This window comes from Schistocerca americana, chromosome 1 (assembly GCF_021461395.2).
Source record: "Schistocerca americana isolate TAMUIC-IGC-003095 chromosome 1, iqSchAmer2.1, whole genome shotgun sequence".
Lineage (NCBI taxonomy): Eukaryota > Metazoa > Arthropoda > Insecta > Orthoptera > Acrididae > Schistocerca > Schistocerca americana.
In genome coordinates this window covers 628,808,271-628,828,881 of record NC_060119.1, presented here as the reverse complement: position 1 = coordinate 628,828,881, position 20,611 = coordinate 628,808,271, and positions in this window count along the sequence as shown.

Here is a 20,611-nt window from a genome sequence, read left to right as displayed (position 1 = left end):
ATCGTTCTGCAGATGAGCTTCTAGACTCTGAGAAGCTCATCTGCAGAATCCAGCACGGTTTTAGGAAACAGCGGTCATGCGAGACACAGCATGTGCATGATATACAACAGGCTCTAGATACCGGCTCCCGGGTTGATGCCATATTTCTCGACTTTCGAAAGGCGTTCGACTCAGTTCCGCACTGTCGCTTGCTACAAATGTGCGCGCTTAAAGTCTATCCGATGACATATGCGGTTGGATAGAAAGTTTTCTAACAGACAGGGAGCAGTATGTCGTCATAAACGGCGTTGACTTCAACAGAAACAAGCGTATCTTCAGGTGTGCCCCAGGGCAGCGTATTAGGTCCTCTGCTTTTTAAGATTTACATAAACGATCTGGTTGAGGGTATTGACAGCTGCCTTAGACTGTTTGCCGATGATGCTGTAGTCTGCAGGAAAGTAGTATCGCACGAAAGTTGTGAACAAATCAATGAGGATTTGCAGAAAATAAATGTGTGATGTAATTACTGGCAGTTATCTCTCAATATTAGTAAGTGTAACCTACTGCGTATAACAAGGCGAAAATCCCCATTAATGTACGAGTACAAAATAAATGCCCAGTCTTTGGAAGCGGTAACGTCCGTCAAGTATGAGGGTGTGACTATTCGAAATGATCTCAAATGGAATGATCAGATTACACAATTAACGGGTAAGGCGAACTCTTGGTTTGCGGTTTATTGGTAGACTCCTGGAGCGATGCAGTCCTTCAAATAGCTTACAATACGTTAGTTCGTCCAGTCTTGGAGTATTGTTCGTCTGTATGGGACTCTTACCAGTTGGGTCTGATTCAAGAGATTGAGAAGGTCCAAAGAAGAGGGGCAATATTCGTGACTGGTACATTTAGCCATCGCGATAGCGTTACAAATCTCATAGAAAGTTTGAAGTGGGGCACACTTGCATATGCACGGCGCGCTAAACAGAAGGGGTTGCTCACTAAATTCCGAAATCCGATCTTCACCGAGGATGTAGAGCATATATTATTACCACCAACTTTCAAATCGCGCAATGATCACCATTCAAAGGTAAGGGAAATTAGAGCTCGTACTGAGGCGTTCAGACAGTCGTTTTTCCCTCGCGCGTTCCGCGAGTGGAACAGAGGGTGGGGGTGGGGGGGGGGAGGGAGGGAGGTATATGACTTTGGCGCGAATTGTGTCCTCCGCCACACACCGCTTGGTTGCTAGCGGAGTATATATGTAGTTGTAGATGTGAACTATAATACAGGTAGTAGTTACGTGAATCTTGCTAGCTGCAGGTGTGTTCTTATATCGGCAATATACACGTAATATGGATTAAAAAGTTACATAAGAGATAAACGGAATGGAATATTTATTATGTAATCAAAGAGTGAATGGGTTATGGAACACCTTCGTTGTTACATAACTAACAGAATATCATTTACGCAGGGAGATGAATACGTCTTACGTCTTTTTTCGTATTTTGGTGCCAGGATGTCTTCGAAATACTGGAAGAAAAAGTTGATTCAGTTTATTCGTCAAGGAATTATGGTATGGATTTTAGCTTGTGAATGTAAATCTCTAATTGTTCAAGGAGATCCATCTGCAACTCCTTGTCAGGAATGTGTGCAACAGAAATATTTCTAGTGATATGACCACAGAGTCTTCACGGTTGAACAATATGTGATATAAACCGCGACCTTTTTTAAGTTTTTTAGTCTAAGGACATCCACATATTCTTTGTTGTGGGTTTAAAAATTCTCTCTGTTTATCTTACAAAGAAGCTGGAACAGGAGGATGTGAGTTTGTAGATGCAGATTCCCGATGCCACTCTTCAGTGGATTTATTATTGTGAACAGTTTTAATATGTAGTTTATTCCTTGTGTGGACATATATTTTTATCTTAGGTGATCTGAAAACATATGTAAGTTTATATCATACTATGCCAAGAAATGGATCTACGTCAAATCCTGGCATTTCTTTCTTAGCTTTGAATGGTGATGGTGGTTGCTTAAGTTTAATTTTGATTTTTTCAACTAGAGTCTCTATGTGAAAAGTTTTATATCGATTATTTGAGGCTACGGATGTAAGTACGATTATTTATTTACATGAATCTGCTTCGCTGATGGGGATGCGGGTCATACCATTTACAGATGACCTGAAGAAACCAGTTTCATGTTGGTTCGTATGTTACGAGGTACTGTTAATGGAAACATCAGTGGTAGCGCGTTTTACATATATCTGGAAGGCATGATTGTCGTTGTGACTGGAAATAATCATATCCAGGCGATTAATTCCTTCAGTTGCCTTATACTCAACTGTGATTTTGATATTAGGGTGTAATTTATTCATTTCATCTTCTAGATTCTCTAGTAGTTCTTTTGGAGCATTGGAAGTATAAGTGTGTCATCCACATTTGTTTTGTAATATAAACTCTTGTCTGTACAATGTGGATGAGTTAAGAAGTATTCTTGTTATAGGTTATGTATAAATGTGCTAGCAAGCAAGCCTGTAAGGCTACTACCCATTCCGAGATCATAGTTTTCCGTGTAAACTTTACTACTGAATGAAAGATAGTTAAGCGAGAAGACTACATCAAGCAACATTATGAGTTCATAAATTTCAGCATAGCTTAGCTTTTTGTATTTGGTTTAATTCTTTTGTATTATTACCAGAGTGTTTTTCGAGGGAATATTTGTGTAGAGGTTTGTTATGTCAAAGAAGGTTAATGTTGCTGTATCTGACACTACCAGATCCTTAATGTTGCTTATTAACTCAAAGCTGTTGTTAATTGTAAAGCTATTTTCGAAAGCCTAATTTTTCTTCAGTATACATAGAATTTTTTTGATAACTTTGTAACCTGAGCTGTTTCTGCCATTTACAATCAGGCATACGAACAATCACTTTTGTGAATCTTGGGCTGAGACCATAGCCAGGGACCCGTGGATTCATTTTGTAGCTTTTCAGCGTTAATGATTTCCCTGAAAGCAACGTACCGATATTACTGACAACCCTGTTAGCTGGATTATTTATAAGCTATTACGTTCCACATTTTCAACAGTAACACACGTGCCATCTGTAAAAAAGAGAACTTTTCTGGATCACCTATGATTAGTGGCAGATAATTTATATGTAAATTACTTACCTAGTGTCCTATCTGTGGCCATCAATAACACAAAACCATTCTCAAATTACTTCTCTGTTTCTGTTATTTGCCTCTGGAATGGGCTACCCTGTGGGCTGTGCACAATTCAAAACCTTGTATCTCTTAGGAAGAAGCTGAAGCCTTTCGCCTTTTACATTAAAGCATCTTCAGAGGATTTAAGTGGGCTAATACAGTTTGTTTTCATATGCGGTACATATAGATTAAAAAACAGTTCACGTCGTAATCTTTACATTGTTTCTTTATTACTCATAATTATTCATTTCTGCGGTCTAAATCTACGTTTTCTCTCATCTGGTCATAGGTTAGAGGTAGCACTGTACTTCACTTACAAATCACTGATACCTGTTCACGACACGATCTTTTGTTTTATAGTTTCCATATTTCATAAGCTAACTGACGTGGAACACCACTACTGATTTTGTATTAACTGCAGATATTTCGTACGAAAACTGCGAGTGATTCCTGTCCTAACTGTGTGTTCATTTCGTGTCTCTTTTCTCATTTGTTTACACAACTGTTGCAAAATTAATAAAGTAACTGTTACAATCTGACAACTGTACATCTCTCTTATCTCTCTCGTTCTCTCTTTGTATATATTTGTGTGTGTGTGTGTGTGTGTGTGTGTGTGTGTGTGTGTGTGCGTGTGTGTGTGTGTGTGTGTGTGTACGTGCAAAGAATTTTTTCCTCGTGATGTTAACATTATGTTAAGAAATTTAAGAGGCTGGGATTGTGACTATTCAGGGAGGATGTTGCGGAAAGATAGCTGTCGGAGAGTGGCTAACAAGGGAACCTCCCCATCGCACCCCCCTCAGATTTAGTTATAAGTTGGCACAATGGATAGGCCTTGAAAAACTGAACACAGATCAATCGAGGAAACAGGAAGAAGTTGTGTGGAAGTATGAAAAAGTAAGCAAAATATACAAACTGAGTAGTCCATACGAAAGATAGGCAACATCAAGAACAATGTCAGTTCAAGAGCGCCGTGGTCCCGTGGTTAGCGTAAGCAGCTGCGGAATGAGAGGTCTTTGGTTCAAGTCTTCCCTCGTATGAAAAGTTGCATTTTTTTATTTTCATTCAATTATTATCTGTCCGTGGTTCATAGTGTGGGTTCCTGTAGTCATTTCCTAGTTCATGAACCACGGGCAACGTATGAGTGGCCAGGTAAGTGGTCCCGACAGTCGGGATACCAGTTACTTTGGAAAAAGGCTGGGCATCTCGGACATATTCTGAGTCGTGGTCACCTTTGTGCTCATACGGCAAAGACTACCAAATCCACCGGTTAGTCCCTCAGCCGTTAGGGGTAAAACCCAATGGGACTCGGGGCAAGTAAAGCTAGCAACCTGCTTCCCTGGTGCTTTACATATGATGCTGGCAATAATCAGAGCACAATGCCTCGGACCTTTGGAGGCGACGGAGTCCCACCTCTAACTGACAAACCAGGGACTCCTAAGATACGACTTGGCAAACACATGGTAATGAGATGGGGAGCTATTAATATCAATGGGGGCTACTCGAGGAAGAAGGTAGAGCTGGCAGAGGCTGCAAGTAAGATGGGGCTGGACGTTTTAGCTGTTAGTGACATTCGGGTAAGGGGTGAGAAAGAAGAGGAAGTGGGAGAATACAAGGTCTACCTGTCAGGAGTCAAAGCAGGAATAGCACAATGGGGTGTAGGGCTTTACATCATGAATGAAATGGAACCCAGCGCAGTTGCAATAAGGTATATAAACGAACGACTGATGTGGATAGATTTGACAGTGTCTAGCAAGAATATTAGGATTGTGTCAGTATATTCGCATTGTGAAGGGACAGATCAAGATAAGATGGATAGTCTTTATGAGGCACTCCGTGATGTAGTTGTTAGAGTAAAGGACAAGGACAGTGTTCTGCTCATGGGTGATTTTAACGCCAGGATTGGAAATCGAACAGAAGGGTATGAAAAGGTTATGGGTAAATTTGGAGAGGATATGGAGGCCAACAGGAACGGGAAACAACTCTTGGATTTCTGTGCCAGTATGGGCTTAGTAATCACAAACTCCTTTTTTAAACATAAGAACATTCACCGGTATACTTGGGAAGGCAGGGGAACCAGATCTGTCATTGACTATATAATAACAGATCAGGAATTCAGGAAGGCTGTGAGGGACACACGTGTATTCAGGGGATTCTTTGATGACACTGATCATTATTTAATCTGCAGTGAAATTAAGATTGTGAGGCCGAAAGTGCAGGAGGTCAGGTCCATTTGTAGGAGGATAAGAGTGGAGAAACTTCAGGATAAGGAAATCAGGCACAAGTACATAACCGCGATCTCAGAAAGGTACCAGTTAGTTGAATGTAGTCAATTACAGTCATTGGAAAAGGAATGGACAAGGTACGGGGACACAATACTAGAAGTGGCTAAAGAATGTCTTGGAACAGTTGTGTGTAAAAGTAGGATGAAGCAAACAGCTTGGTGGAATGATACAGTCAAGGCAGCCTGTAAAAGGAAAAAGAAGGCGTATCAAAAATGGCTACATACCAGAACCCAGGTAGACAGAGAAAGTTATGTTGAAGAAAGAAACAAAGCCAAACAGATAATTGCAGCATCGAAGAAGAAATCGTGGGAAGACTTTGGAAACAGGTTGGAGACTATGGGTCAAGCTGCTGGAAAACCATTCTGGAGTGCAATTAGCAGTCTTCGAAAGGGAGGTAAGAAGGAAATGACAAGTATTTTGGACAGATCAGGAAAACTGCTGGTGAATCCTGTGGATTCTTTGGGCAGTTGGAGGGAATATTTTGAAGAGTTGCTCAATGTAGGTGAAAATGCGATCAGTAATGTTTCAGATTTCGAGGTAGAATGGGATAGGAATGATGATGGAAATAGGATCACATTTGAGGAAGTGGAAAAAATGGTCAATAGATTGCAGTGCAATAAAGCAGCTGGGGTGGATGAAATTAAGTCGGAACTCATCAAATACAGTGGAATGTCAGGTCTTAAATGGCTACACAGGATAATTGAAATGGCCTGGGAGTCGGGACAGGTTCCATCAGACTGGACAAAAGCAGTAATCACACCAATCTTTAAACATGGAAACAGAAAAAATTGTGACAACTACAGAGATATCTCTTTAATCAGCGTTGTGGGTAAAATCTTCGCAGGTATTGTTGAAAGGAAAGTGCGAGTATTAGTTGAGGACCAATAGGATGAAAATCAGTGTGGGTTTAGGCCTCTTAGAGGTTGTCAGGACCAGATCTTTAGCTTACGGCAAATAATGGAGAAGTGTTATGAGTGGAACAGGGAACTGTATCTATGCTTTACAGATCTAGAAAAGGCTTATGACCGGGTTCCTAGGAGGAAGTTATTGTCTGTTCTACAAGATTATGGAATAGGAGGCAAACTTTTGCAAGCAATTAAAGGTCTTTACATGGATAGTCAGGCAGCAGTTAGAGTTGACGGTAAATTGAGTTCATGGTTCAGAGTAGTTTCAGGGGTAAGACAAGGCTGCAACCTGTCTCCACTGTTGTTCGTATTATTTATGGATCATATGTTGAAAACAATAGACTGGCTGGGTGAGATTAAGATATGTGAACACAAAATAAGCAGTCTTGCATATGCGGATGACTTGGCTGTAATGGCAGATTCGATTGAAAGTTTGCAAAGTAATATTTCAGAGCTAGATCAGAAATGTAAGGACTATGGTATGAAGATTAGCATCTCCAAAACCAAAGTAATGTCAGTGGGAAAGAAATATAAACGGATTGAGTGCCACATAGGAGGAACAAAGTTAGAACACGTGGACGGTTTCAAGTACTTAGGATGCATATTCTCACAGGATGGCAACATAGTGAAAGAACTGGAAGCGAGGTGTAGCAAAGCTAATGCAGTGAGCGCTCAGCTACGATCTACTCTCTTCTGCAAGAAGGAAGTCAGTACCAAGACTAAGTTATCTGTGCACCGTTCAATCTTTCGACCAACTTTGTTGTATGGGAGCGAAAGCTGGGTGGATTCAGGTTACCTTATCAACAAGGTTGAGGTTACGGATATGAAAGTAGCTAGGATGATTGCAGGTACTAGTAGATGGGAACAATGGCAGGAGGGTGTCCACAATGAGGAAATCAAAGAAAAACTGGGAATGAACTCTATAGCTGTAGCAGTCAGGGCGAACAGGCTTAGATGGTGGGGTCATGTTACACGCATGGGAGAAGCAAGGTTACCCAAGAGACTCATGGATTCAGCAGTAGAGGGTAGGAGGAGTCGGGGCAGACCGAGGAGAAGGTACCTGGATTCGGTTAAGAATGATTTTGAAGTAATAGGTTTATCATCAGAAGAGGCACCAATGTTAGCACTGAATAGGGGATCATGGAGTAACTGATTAGGGGGGCTATGCTCCAGACTGAACGCTGAAAGGCATAATCAGTCTAAAATGATGATGATGATGATGATGATGATGATATTATCTGTCCGTCCGTCCGTCCGATGCGATCACTCTTTTGGGAGTGATTATCACATCCACAAGAAAACCTAAATCGGGCAAGGTAGAAGAATCTCTTTACCCATTAGCCAAGTCTACAAGTTAGGTGGGTCGACAACATATTCCTGTCATGTGACGCACATTCCGTCACCAGTGTCGTATAGAATATATCAGACGTGTTTTCCTGTGGAGGAATCGGTTGACCTATGACATTGCGATCAAATGTTTTCGGTTCCCATTGGAGAGGCACGTTCTTTCGTCTACTAATCGCACGGTTTTGCGGTGCGGTCACAAAACGCAGACACTACACGTATTACAGTGAACAGAGACGTCAATATACGAACGGACAGATAATAACTGTCTGAAAATAAAAAATAAAACTTTTCAGTCGACGGAATACTTGAACCACGGACCTCTCGTTCCGCAGCTGCTCACGCTGACCACGGGACCACGGTGCTCCTGCGCTCATACTATCCTTGATGTTGCCTATCTTGCGCACGGACTACTCAGTTTGTATATTTTGCTTACTTTTTCATACTTCCACACGACTTCTTCCTGTTTTCTCGATTGATCTGTGTTCAGTTTTTCAAGGCCTATCCACTGTGCCCACTTATAACTAAATCTGAGGAGGGTGCGATGGGGCGGCTCCCTTGTAAGAAGTTCTAGGTGCCATAATGACTGTATTTTTGGTTTAGAATTTGCTTGGAGGGCATCAGGGAACCTGTCCTGATATAATGTTAATACCTCGAGGAAATAAACATAACACTTGATGCCACATATACAGGGTGGTCCATTGATAGTGACCAGGCCAAATATCTCACGAAATAAGCATCAAACGAAAACACTACAAAGAACGAAACTCGTCTAGGTTGAAGGGGGAAACAAGATGGCGCTATGGTTGACCCGCTAGATGACGCTGCCATAGGTCAAACGGATAACAACTGCGTTTTTTTTTTTTGTAGGAACCCTCATTTTATATTACATATTCGTGTAGTACGTAAAGAAATATGAATGTTTTATTTGGACCACTTTTTTCGCTTTGTGATAGATGGCGCTGTAATAGTCACAAACGTATAAGTACGTGGTATCACGTAACATTCCGCCAGTGGGGACGGTATTTGCTTCGTGATACATTACCCGTGTTAAAATGGACCGTTTACCGATTGCGGAAAATGTCGATATCGTGTTGATGCATGGTTACTGTGATCAAAATGCCCAACGGGCGTGTGCTATGCATGCTGCTCGGTATCCTGGATGACATCACCCAAGTGTCCTACCGTTCGTCGGATAGTTACGTTACTTAAGAAAACAGGAAGTGTTCAAAAAATGGTTCAAATGGCTCTGAAAGCACTATGGACTTAACTTCTGAGGTCATCAGTCCCCTAGAACTTAGAACTACTTAAACCTAACTAACCTAAGGACATCACACACATCCATGCCGGAGGCTAGATTCGAATCTGCGACCGTAGCGGTCGCGCGGTTCCAGACTGTAGCGCCAAGAACCTCTCGGTCACGGAGGCCGGCGCGCGAGAACCGGAATCTCAAAAACGTCGATGCTGAGAATGCTACATCAACATCGATTGCACCCGTACCATATTTCTATACACCAGAAATGGCATGGCGACGACTTTGAACGTCATGTACAGTTCTGCCACTGGGCACAAGAGAAATTATGGGACGATGACAGATTTTTTCACGCGTTCTATTTAGCGACGAAGCGTCATTCACCAATAGCGGTAACGTAAACCGGCATAATATGCACTATTGGGCAACGGAAAATTCACGATGGCTGCGACAAGTGGAACATCAGTGACCTTGGCGGGTTCATGTATGGTGCGGCATTATGGGAGGAAGGATAATTGGTCCCCATTTTGTCGATGGCAATCTAAATGTTACAATGTATGGTGATTTCCTACGTCATGTTCTACCGATGTTACTACAAGATAGTTCACTGCATGACAGAATGGCGATGTAGTTCCAACATGTTAGATGTCCGGCACATAGCTCGCGTGCTGTTGAAGCGGTATTGAATAGCAAATTAGATGACAGGTGGATAGGTAGTCGAAGCACCATACCATGGCCCGCACGTTCACCGGATCTGACGTCTCCGGATTTCTTTCTGTGGGGAAAGTTGAAGGATTTTTGCTATCGTGATCCACCGACAACGCTTGATAACATGCATCAGCGCATTGTCAGTGCATGTGCGAACATTACGGAAGGCGAACTACTCGCTGTTGAGAGGAATGTGGTTACATGTATTGCCAAATGGATTGAGGTTGACGGACATCATTTTGAGCATTTATTGCATTAATGTGGTATTTGTAGGTAATCACGCTGTAACAGCATGAGTTGTCAGAAATGATAAGTTCACAAAGGTACATGTATCACATTGGAACAACCAAAATAAAATGTTCAAACTTACCTGCGTTCTGTATTTTAATTTAAAAAACCTACCTGTTACCAACTGTTAGTCTAAAATTGTGAGCCATGTGTTTGTGGCTATTACAGCGCCGCGCCATCTATCACAAAGCGAAAAGAGTGGTCCAACTAAAACATTCATATATATTTACGTACTACACGAATATGTAATAAAAAATGGGGGTCCTATTTTAAAAAAACGCAGTTGATATCCGTTTGACCTATAGCAGCGCCATCTAGCGGGCCAACCATAGCTCCATCTGGTTTCCCCCTTCAAGCTAGACAAGTTTCGTTCTTTGTAGTGTTTTCGTTTGACGCTTATTTCGTGAGATATCTGGCCCGGTCACGATCAATGGACCACCCTGTATATTCGCGCACACTCACAAACGCACATACACGTAGAGAGAGAGAGAAAGAGAAAGAGAGAAAGTTTAACGGTCATTAGTTTGCAACACTTACATCGTTAGATTAGTAACACTTGCATAAACAATCACCAAGTGAGCACATACCGGGTAGTTATAATTTTAATTTCCCTATTTAACACGTTATAACACGGAAACTAATTACCGTACTAGGACCAAACTTGGTAGCATTATTGTCAAAGTCATAGGGAAGAGAAATAATGAAAAATCAATTCAACTGATATACTTTTAATGCACTGCTATGGTACATCATGAAATCACATAAGGGTGCCTTTACTGCTACAAAAGGGGCTCGATATGGCGCCCATCAGCGTCCAGAAAAAAAGTCTGAAAGCGCATGATTTTGTTCGGTACAGCAGAACGATGCATGTTCGTAGGTATGCTGGCTACCTCTCTTGATATGCTGCGCATCAGGACGGGTATGAAACGCTGGCGCCGGCCGGAGTGGCCGAGCGGTTAAAGGCGCTACAGTCTGAAACCGCACGACCGCTACGGTCGCAGGTTCGAATCCTGCCTCGGGCATGGATGTGTGTGATGTTCTTAGGTTTCTACATCTACATCTACATTTATACTCCGCAAGCCGCCCAACGGTGTGTGGCGGAGGGCACTTTACGTGCCACTGTCATTACCTCCCTTTCCTGTTCCAGTCGCGTATGGTCCGCGAGAAGAACGACTGTCTGAAAGCCTCCGTGCGCGCTCTAATCTCTCTAATTTTACATTCGTGATCTCCTCGGGAGGTATAAGTAGGGGGAAGCAATATGTTCGATACCTCATCCAGAAACGCACCCTCTCGAAACCTGGCGAGCAATCTACACCGCGATGCAGAGCGCCTCTCTTGAAGAGTCTGCCACTTGAGTTTATTAAACATCTCCGTAACGCTATCACGGTTACCAAACAACCCTGTGACGAAACACGCCGCTCTTCTTTGGATCTTCTCTGTCTCCTCCGTCAAACCGATCTGGTACGAATCCCACACTGATGAGCAATACTCAAGTATAGGTCGAACGAGTGTTTTGTAAGCCACCTCCCTTGTTGATGGACCACACTTTCTAAGCACTCTCCCAATGAATCTCAACCTGGTACCCGCCTTACCAACAATTAATTTTATATGATGATTCCACTTCAAATCGTTCCGCACGCATACTCCCAGATATTTTACAGAAGTAACTGCTACCAGTGTTTGTTCCGCTATCATATAATCATACAATAAAGGATCCTTCTTTCTATGTATTCGCAATACATTACATTTGTCTATGTTAAGGGACAGTTGCCACTCCCTGCACCAAGTGCCTATCCGCTGCAGATCTTCCTGCATTTCGCTACAATTTTCTAATGCTGCAACTTCTCTGTATACTACAGCATCATCCGCGAAAAGCCGCATGGAACTTCCGACACTATCTACTAGGTCAGTTAGGTTTAAGTAGTTCTAAGTTCTAGGGGACTTATGACCACAGCAGTTGAGTCCCATAGTGCTCAGAGCCATTTGAACCTTTTTTTTTTAAATGCTGGTGAAGCATATCGCAATAACCCTGGCTTGTCACACTGCACGTCTTTGGTCCTTGAAGCCACACCGTATGATGACAGGTTCACGATGCAGAGGAACTTCATGCACAGTGACTGGACGTGAAGATCCCCACACTCGGAAATTCTGTGTGATCGCATCGCCCCCCAGAGAGCTTCGTCTGCCCATAGGATGGTCCAGGGCCCCAGCCCTCGTCAACTTCTGTTCTTCTGAGAAAGTGGAGAGCAAAGTCAACACGTCATTGAGCGTCCCGTGGTGTAAGCTACTGTTTGATATGGGTCTTGTACTATCATTTGAGGCCGGCCGCTGTGGCCGAGCGGTTCTAGGCGCTTCAGTCCGGAACCACGTTGCTGCTGCGGTCGCAGGTTCGAATCCTGCCCCGGGCATGGATGTGTGTGATGTCTTTAAGTTAGTTAAGTTTAAGTAGTTCTAAGTCTAGGGGACTCATGACCTCAGTTGTTAATTCCCGTAGTGCTTAGAGCCATTTGAACCATTTGTACTATCATTTGAGACTGGTTCGAAGCACCGTCCTTACAGTGGACCACGCGATGTTCAACTGTTGTGACACAGCACACGCACTGCCTGACGATCGGAAACTGCGCGCAGCGTTGTCTGTCATAGCGACAGCGATTCCATCAACCCCTGTGGTGCAATCGGTCATCAGCCCCTTCCTGGAGCGAAGACCTGTTCTCCAGGTGATTCGAACTTCTTCATCGTCTCCGCACAGCAGAAAGAGGACCCTTCCGTAATCCTTTTGGCCGACGATTTTCTCGAACTGCAGCTGCTGCATTACTGTTGTTTTGATAATAGAGCTTCACCAATTATACCAAGCTACTTTTGTCCAAGCTCATGTTGACAATCAAAAAGTGCACTGCGACTGGTCAGGTGTGTGACACTATGAATCACGACGACTGATCATGGCACCTGGTGACAAAAGTTGGAAGTGGAAGGTGGCGCTGTGACGCATGAAAATAAGGCACCTCATACTCCGGGCATTAATTCTACCAAGTTTGGTACTCGCTCGGTAATTAGTTTCCGAGTTATAACGTGTTAAATAGGGAAAGTTTAATTATAACAACCCCTTAGTTACAACAGGAATCTCACAGAGTTGTCGTACGAAATAAATGCCGTTAGTGTCAGACCAATAGTGGTGTTCCATAGCGGTTACTTTACGAAATAACTACAAAACGAAAAGATCGTTACTTGAAAATATATTGGTGTTTTAGAAGTGAAGTGGCAGTGCGATCTCTAAGCTATCGTCATATGAGAGGAAACACAAATTTCGGTCATAAACACGAATTGCTACAACCAAAACGTTTTTGCAAGAAAACTGTTAAATGGAGAAGTTTTCTATATATTGAGTGGTACGGAAGATATCGACAGTGTTAAATTCTTGAGAATACAACTTGCCAGTAATTATATTTGGCAGAAGCAAAAAAGATCCGCTTAAATGGTCAAACAAATGTGTATCACTAGTACAAATGTTGGTAGTCATCGGTAACACAACAATAAAATAAAACTGTTAAGGTTATTCACTACGGATGTTTTAGAAACCCTGACTGTTTATTCAATGCAAATACATAAAACAGCAACCAGTCACTTTTTTTAAACAGTTATTTATTATTTCACGAACCGGTTTTCGAACCTTTTCAGGCTCATCTTCAGATGGTTTTCCGGAAGTTACATAGATATTTCAGGCATATTCCTGGTTACTGGCTCTGTGGCAAGAGGATGGAACACGCTTTAATGCATCGCCATCAGTATTGTTTATCTGTAGTTTTGGATCCAATATTTAATGTTTTACTTACTGCGGCAGATGCGCGGCTTTTGTTGTTAGCCGGCCAGAGTGGACGAGCGGTTCTAGGCGCTACAGTCTGGAACCGCGCGACCGCTACGGCCGCAGGTTCGAATCCTGCCTCGGGCATGGATGTGTGTGATGTCCTTAGGTTAGTTAGGTTTAAGTAGTTCTAAGTTCTAGGGGACTGATGACCTCAGAAGTTAAGTCCCGTAGTGCTCAGAGCCATTTGAACCATTTTTGTTGTTAGTATTCATCTGTCTGCTTCCACTGTGATAGCCAGTTCGTACCACATCACACACTTTTACACAATATGTAAGGGTATATCCTGTCATGACGAAATTTTGCCATCATCCAGCATGCGCTATACAACTGCTTACTTTGTATCTTGAGGGAAAGATTTGACATAGACCTATTTTGCTCAGTGATATTATTTGTTTTCCTTGCATGTATTTAAGTCGATATATGGGGAAATACTTAAGTCAAAATTGGCGATAACATATAGCGCAAAATAAAATAAATCAATAAATTATTACAAGAACAAACTCCAAGTGATCTGGTGTGTTATTTCCATTCGTATATTAACATATAATACAGTCAATTTATGAGCAAATACGTTAATCAAAATTGGCGTTAACATGAATGTCCATGAATAAAATAATACAGAGTTATTGTAGTTACAATGAGCTAACGAAAGCCATGCTTCCAGATAATCCGTGGCTACAAGGGTATTGAAACAAGGAATGACACAGGAAAGGTAGTAGTAACAAACGTCATTTTTCAAAACTGTTTCGCAGAGGAATATCGCACTGTAGCTCCTCGTTAAATCGTCGCACTAACGACAAAATGAAAGATATCGAAATAAGTGACCATTGGACATAAAAGCAACTATAATCGCTCAACAGAGGAAAGGCCTCTGGGCCTAATGGCATACCAGTACGAGAATGGGATACCAGTACGAGACTAGGTAGAGAATACGCAAGAACTTCCTCCTCTTCTAGCAGCAATGTTTGGTAGGTCTCTGAAGGGGGGAAGCGTTCCTAATGATTGGAAAAAGAGCAAAAAATCATTCCTGTTAATAAGAACTATAGGCCCGTATATCTGACGTCGGTCTTTTGTAGAATTTTGGAACATTTTTTATTCTCGGCGATCTTTCATGAGTCGGCTGTGTGTGTGTGCGTCGACTCCCGATTTGTCTTCGTGTCTGCTTAGTTACTGTTGGGTATCGTTCAGGTCTTCGTGCAAGTGTTTGTCAGGTTGTGTGTGTAGTTGGCGTTATTTCCACTGACGGCTATTTTAGATGTTATCGGCATTCTGAGGGGAGTCCGTCGGTTGGTGCAGACCAGGGAGGATATCTCCGTACGGCGCAGTCGGCTGGATCCGCTGGCGGTCCCTGCGCAGTGTCGGAGCGTGTGTGGAGCTGTTCGATCGCTACAAGCTTCGTGGCTCACCGACCGAGGACGCCAAAGTTGAGTGGTGTCTTAAGTACCCAAGAAACGTCCGTTCATGTTGAGTTGTTCGTTTCGGTGGTTTGCTGTTGGGGAGCTTTTCCTGTGAGCAACACCGAGTGTTTGTAGTGGTGAAATCGAGCAGCCATGCAGTGGAATTAACTATATTGGTTCACTACAATTCAAGTGCACCAGCCAAATTTTCTGCCTTGTGGCCGTTAGTGTTCTGGTTACCTGCCCTGGCCACTAACGTAATTTCAGGCAATGTCATTTCCTAACCTGTTGTCGCTGGCTGTCCAACACGGTGTGTAGTTTTGACAGCTTAATACATGTTTCATTGTGGATAATCACGTCCGTAACAGTTTGGTCTTTGAGTTTTCATATACCGATTGATGGGTAGCAAGTCGTTTGGTCGGTCGGTCCGTGACTGTCTCTTGGTTGGGTTACCAACGTATCAAGTGTAGTTGGGCCTACCACCTGTCTCACATAAGTGAACGTTAATGTTCGAGGACAGGTCGAGCCGATGGACGTGTACGGGTATGGAGAGAACGTCATGAACCACGGACCCTGCATGTCAGCAGGAGACTGTTGAAGCTGGTGGACGCTCTGTAAGGGAGTGGGGCGTGTGCAGTTGGAATGATATAGGGCTCCTGATACGTCTAGATACGTCTATGGTATGTGACACGTACGTAACCATCCTGTCTGATTACCTGCATCCATTCAAGTCCATTGTGCATTCCGACGGACTTGGGCAATTCCAGCAGGACAATGTGACACCCCACACTGTCAGAATTGCTACAGACTGGCTCCAGGAACACTGTTCTGAGTTTAAACACTTACTCTGGCCACCAAACTCACCACACATGAACATTATTGAACATATCTGGGATGCCTTGCAACGGACTGTTCAGAAGAGATCTCCAACCCCTCACTCTTACTGGCTTATGGACAGCTTTGCAGGATTCGTGGTATCAATTCCTTCCAGTACTACTTCCAACATTAGTGGAATCCATGCCACATCGTGTTGCGGCACTTCTGCGTGTTCCTGGGGGCCCTACACGGTATTAGGTAGGTGTACCAGTTTGTTTGACTCTTCAGTGTATGTATTTTGAGTTTAAAATATGCAGCTTCAGAACGAAATTTCAGTTGCTGTAATGTTTATGTTTGGCTGTGTTAATTATTGGGTTTGCTGACCACTACCGTTATGTAAAACGCAGAACATACCTGTAACATAAAGAAATAGGAATTGTAGCAAGGAAAAGGCATTTTGAAACCTCCTCTTAGAAAAATTTATGCATGATTGTGCTGATAAACCCCTTACGTTATTTGATTTTCAAACAGCTGAGCAAAACTGAACATGCTCAGACATTTCTCTCTTTACTTATTCAGATCATCAATAAACTGACACACAATATTTTTAGCGCAACGCAATCTGACTTTCAATAATCCCTACAAAAGAATGGCCCTGACTAGCGATAACCTATAACTTTCATGAATGACTTACCTCATAAAAATCTTCGTTACTCCAACTAGTGCAATACAGCGAGCGCCAATACTGCCAGCTAAATAAAAGATTCTAACAACTGAAAGCACTAACTACTGATAGGCATAGTTAGCAAATAAAACATTGTGATAGAGAACAAACAATGTATTTTCCTTAATGGTGTTCAAAAGTCATAATATATATATCAGTTCATGACATCCAGTGTTACAAATTTACTGTCTCTGATGGACACACGTCCAGATCATCCGCTCTCAAAACTCCGCCGTCGCACTCCCAACCACTGCTGGCGGCTCACCTCGAACTGCGCAACGTTACGCGCTGTTCACATCCAACTGCCCAACACTACAATAGCGAATATTACAACAATGCCAACCAGCCACAGACTGCACACAGCACAGCCAGTGATTTTCATGCAGAGCGCTACGTGGCGTTACCAATATAAAAGACTAAACAGCCTACTTACAATTTGAACTTATAAAAGAAGAGCTGTATTTTATATTAGATGTGACTTATAACACTCTTATCGTAATGAATGTAATGTAAAATATGAAGAGCAACTTATTGAGTGTAAGAACGGAGCCGGCCGGGGTGGCCGAGCGGTTCTAGGCGCTTCAGTCTGGAATCGCGCGACTGCTACGGTCGCAGGTTCGAATCCTACCTCGGGCATGGATGTGTGTGATGTACTTAGGTTAGTTAGGTTTAATTAGTTCTAAGTTCTAAGTGACTGATGACCACTGCACTTAAGTCCCATAGTGCTCAGAGCCATTTTGTAAGAACGGACCTGATGCAGTGATTTGTCAGCTTAAATTAATCAACAAATAAAAATAAAAACGCCAAGCAAAGCAATGGTCCCAGAATAGAACCTTACATGACACCAATCAGATTCAAACATGTTCTTTGCGTCTTTTTTTCAGAGAGTGCACATTATATGGTTACTTTTTTATGAGTGTCATTCGTGCAGAGCAGGGTGGACATTCTAGAGAACAGCTTCGCCAGGAGACCGTAAAGGCGCCACTTCTTCCAGCGCGAAAAATCTCCTGCGCGCCCCGTCGGACCGTGTTGTTGTGGGGCCGGCCCGTCTTCCTGCAGTCACCTGGCGAGTAGGGCTCATCCTGAGGGAGCGGAGCGGCCCTGGCTGTACAGACAGCGCCGGCTCTAGCGGGGCTTTGTCACCGCGCAGCGCGGATAACACGGGGCAGACGGCGACGTGACGTGAGGTGAGCTGAGGCTGGCCGTGGAGGCGAGAGGTGAGTCGGGGGCTTTCACGCGCAGCCGCACCCACGCCGGCCTCTGCCGTGCTCTTTGCCTCGCCCTGGTGCCTAGGCCGGCGCGCCGAGTTCCTGCATACGCAGTGCGACAGCTTTCCGTCCAGACGCGCTGGACGGCATACACTGCCCTCCAGCCCGCTTCATCTAACAAGGGAACCTCCCCATCGCACCCCTCTCAGATTTAGTTATAAGTTGGCACAGTGGATAGGCCTTGAAAAACTGAACACAGGTCAATCGAGAAAACAGGAAGAAGTTGTGTGGAACTATGAAAAAAATAAGCAAAATATACAAACTGAGTAGTCCAGACACTAAACTTATTACAGTGAACAGAGACGTCAATGAACGAACGGACAGATCATAACTTTGCGAAAAAAAAAAGAAAGTAAACTTTTCACTCGCGGGAAGAATTGAACCAAGGACCTCTCGGTCGGCAGCTGATCACGCTAACCACGGTACCACGGCGCTCCTAAGCTCACATTATCCTTGATGTTGCCTATCTTGCGCATGGACTACTCAGTTTGTTTATTTTGCTTATTTTTTTCATAGTTCCACACAACTTCTTCCTATTTTCTCGATTGATCTGTGTTCAGTTTTTCAAGGCCTATCCACTGTGCCAACTTATAACTAAATCTGAGGGGGGTGCGATGAGAAGGTTCCCTTGTAAGAACCAAAAGTCGTACGCTTCGGAACCAGGTGGGCCAGTGACAAGACTCTCGACTCGTACGTGGCAAGAATCGGGTTCAAATCACGTAACCGGTATCCAGCTTCAGCTTTTCCGTGATTCCCCTAAATCGCTCGAGACAAATGCGGAGAAGCATATCTACGTACTTAGTCCGCAGGCTACTTTATAGAGCGTAGCGCAGGATACTGTGTCATTATTAGCAATTTTCAGCACTGTTCCACTCACATACTTAGCGAGGATAAAGTGACTGCCGGCACTAGTTGTAACATTACATATATAGTACGTTACACTGCAGTACAGTAACTTTCTTGTGCTTTTGAGTGATGTTTATTTATCTTCCGTATAAATATTTTCATAATTTCTCTATACAAAGTGTCTGAATCCATTTGGATCAAACTGAAACAGATGATAATGCATCAACAACCTATTATACTGAGACAGGATGCATTGGTCGGCCGGCCGCGGTGGTGTAGCGGTTCTAGGCGCTCAATCCGGAACCGCGCGACTGCTACGATCGCAGGTTCGAATCCTGCCTCGGGCATGGATGTGTGTGATGTACTTAGGTTAGTTAGGCTTAAGTAGTTCTAAGTTCTAGGGGACTGATGACCACAGATGTTTAGTCCCATAGTGCTCAGACACATTTGAACCATTTTTTTGCATTGGTCAGAAACGCATATTTACTGTCTTATGGGCATACACAGCATACACCACACTACAGAAATGACGTAATTATTCAAAGCGACGACCGCTGGTCTCAGTGCATGTATTGGAATGGCGCAGGCAGTGCTTCTGCACTGACGGAAAGATCCGGAATGTCTATTGCACAATGGACCAGACAGTGTGTGATGAACAAGTTACACCCCTGATTACCAGACATACTGTATACAGGGTGGTCCATTGATAGTGACCAGGCCAAATAACTCACGAAATAATCATCAAACGAAAAAACTGCAAAGAACGAAACTCGTCTAGCTTGAAGGGGGAAACCAGATGGGGCTTTGGTTGGCCCGCTAGATGGTGCTACCATAGGTCAAACGGATATCAACTGCGTTTTTTTAAGTAGGAACCCCAATTTCTTTTGCATATTCGTGTAGTACATAAGGAAACATCAATGTTTTAGTTGGACCACTTTTTTCGCTTTGTGATAGATGGCGCTGTGATAGTCACAAACGTATAAGTACGTGGTATCACGTAACATTCCGCAGTGCGGACGGCATTTGTTTCGTGATACATTACCCGTGTTAAAATGGACCGCTTACCAATTGCGGAAAATGTCGATATCGTGTTGATGCATGGTTACTGTGATCAAAATGCCCAACGGGCGTGTGCTATGTATGCTGCTCGGTATCCTGGATGACATCACCCAAGTGTCCGGACCGTCCGCCGGATAGTTACGTTATTTAAGGAAACAGGAAGTCTTCAGCCACATGTGAAACATCAACCACGATCTGCAACAAATGATGATGCCCAAGTAGGTGTTTCAGCCGCTGTCGCGGCTAATCCGCACATCAGTAGCAGACAAACTGCGGGGGAATCGGGAATCTCAAAAACGTCGGTGTTGAGAATGCTACATGAACATCGATTGCACCCGTACCATATTTGTATGCACCAGGAATTGCATGGCGATGACTTTGAACGTCATGTACAGTTCTGCCACTGGGCACAAGAGAAATTACGGGACGATGACAGATGTTTTTGCACACGATCTATTTAGCGACGAAGCGTCATTCACCAACAGCGGTAACGTAAACCAGGATAATATGCATTGTTGGGCAACGGAAAATCCACGATGGCTGCGACAAGTGGAACATGAGCGACCTTGGCGGGTTAATGTATGGTGCGGCATTATGGGAGGAAGGATAATTGGCCCCCATTTTATCGATGGCAATCTAAATGTTGCAATGTTTGCTGATTTCCTAAGTAATGTTCTACCGATGTTACTA